The sequence below is a fragment of the Penaeus chinensis genome, chromosome 25 (genome assembly GCF_019202785.1).
Source record: "Penaeus chinensis breed Huanghai No. 1 chromosome 25, ASM1920278v2, whole genome shotgun sequence".
Taxonomy (NCBI): Eukaryota; Metazoa; Arthropoda; class Malacostraca; order Decapoda; family Penaeidae; genus Penaeus; species Penaeus chinensis.
The window spans coordinates 14,355,004-14,357,503 of NC_061843.1; the positions used below are offsets into that span (position 1 = coordinate 14,355,004).

Sequence of the window (2,500 nt, forward strand, 5' to 3'; positions counted from 1 at the left end):
AATTAAATAAAAATTATATATAATATTTACATATATTTAAAAATATATATAAAAAATTATATAAAAATTTTTTAATATATATAATTTTACATATAATGATTTTTAAAATTTAAATATATAGGGAAAAATATGTATATAAAAAATATAAAATTTTATAAAGAAATAAAATATAATAGAAATATGTTATAAAAAATAAAATATTATAAATATTTTGAAATAATTTTAATATATATAAAATTTAATTTTTTTAATTACTAAAATATAGTATATTATAATATTTTATATAAAAAATATTTATATAAATTTATATATATTTTATATATATGTATATATATGTATTATTTATTTATATTTACTTATGTATAAATATATCTTAGAGTATATTTATTATTATATATTATATTATATAATATATATATATATATATATGTTATATATATTTTTATAAGTATAATTATGTATATTCTTAATATAATTTCTATATTTTATATATATTTATATATATTTGAGATATATATATTTCTTATATATCTCTTTATATCATAGATCTGTTTATATATAGCATTATATATATATATGTTATATATATATATTATATTATATATATATAGATTATATTTTAATTATATTTATATATATATTATATATTTTATATATATTATATATATATTATATTTAAGTTATAGATTGTAATTTACTATATATTATAGTTTTATTATATATTATATTTATGATATATTATTATATATATATAAATTTATATATATTATTTTTTAAATCTTATATATAATATATTTATATATAGTTTTTAATATATATATTATATTTATATTATATATATTTATCTATATATATATTTATATATATATTATATTATCATATAGTATTATTTTATATATATATTTATCTTATATATTATATATATAATATTTTAATATATTATATATATTTTATATATATTTTATATATATGTATTTTTTATATATATGTATATTTATTTATATGTATTATTATATATGTATATTTATATATTATATTTAAATATATATATATTATATATTTTATATATAATATATTTATTTTGTTATATCTATATTTATATATATTTATATATATATTTATATATTTTTATATATATATTGTATATATATATAATTATATATATAGATATCTATATTATCTTATATTTTATTTATATATATATATATATATTAATATATATATTTAGATATATTGATATTTATATATATTTATCTGATATATTATATATATTTATATTATATATATATATTTAAATTTATATATATTTTTAGTATCTTTAGCTATATTTCTATATATATATATTTAAATATTTATATATATCTATAGTATATATATATTTAAATATTTAGATATATTTTATATATATATATATTTAATATTTATATATATTTATATCATTATATATTTATATATATTTTTTTCTATATATAGTTATCTATATATATTGTATACAAGTATATTTATATTATATATATTTATATATATATATTTATATAGCTATAGTTTATAGATATATTATTGAATAGTTATAGTATTATTTTTTTATATAGATATAGTTATATATATGTATATAGATATAGTTTATTATATATTTATATAGATATTTTTATAGAATTATATTTTTATATATTATAATTATATATATTTTTATATGTATATTATTTATATATATATATCTATATATATGTATACAATATATATTTATATATTATTATATATATATTATAGATCTATATCTATATGTATACATATATATATGACTATACATATATATATGTATACATAAATATTATATGTATACATATATATATATTATATTTTTATATATATATGATATCATAGATATTATTTATGTATTATTATGTATATATATATTTATCTGTATAATTATATATATATGTATACATATATTTATGTATATATTATATATTTTTATGAATACCTATTAATATCATATATGTATACATATATATATGATACATATATATATATATGTATACATATATATATATAGTTTACATTATATATATATATGGTATACATATATATATATGTTATATACATATATTATTATATGTATATATATATAGATTCTATTATATAGTATATATATACATATCATATTCTATGTATATAATATTATATATGTAGATATTATATATATATATATATGATTCTATGTATATATATATATTTATATCTATATATATATATATATATGTATACATATATATCTAGATGTATATATATATATATATATATAAATCATATTATTTGTATATATGTATATATATTTTGTTTAATATATATATATATATATATATATATATGTATATATGTTATATTATATCAATATATTACTATTCTATATAATTATTATATCTATATATAGTATTTTAATATAAAGAAATCCATGGTGATTAATGAGCAAAACTGATCTTTGTCATTGAGGGCATGG

At 7.5% G+C, this 2,500-nt stretch overlaps 1 protein-coding gene across 3 annotated transcripts in view; it reads left to right on the plus strand.

Annotated features, from left to right (window-relative positions):
* The window catches only part of LOC125038675 (eukaryotic translation initiation factor 3 subunit D-like), a 28,204-nt gene that overhangs the window by 14,195 nt on the left and 11,509 nt on the right, over window positions 1-2,500 (plus strand). The window lies entirely within an intron of this gene.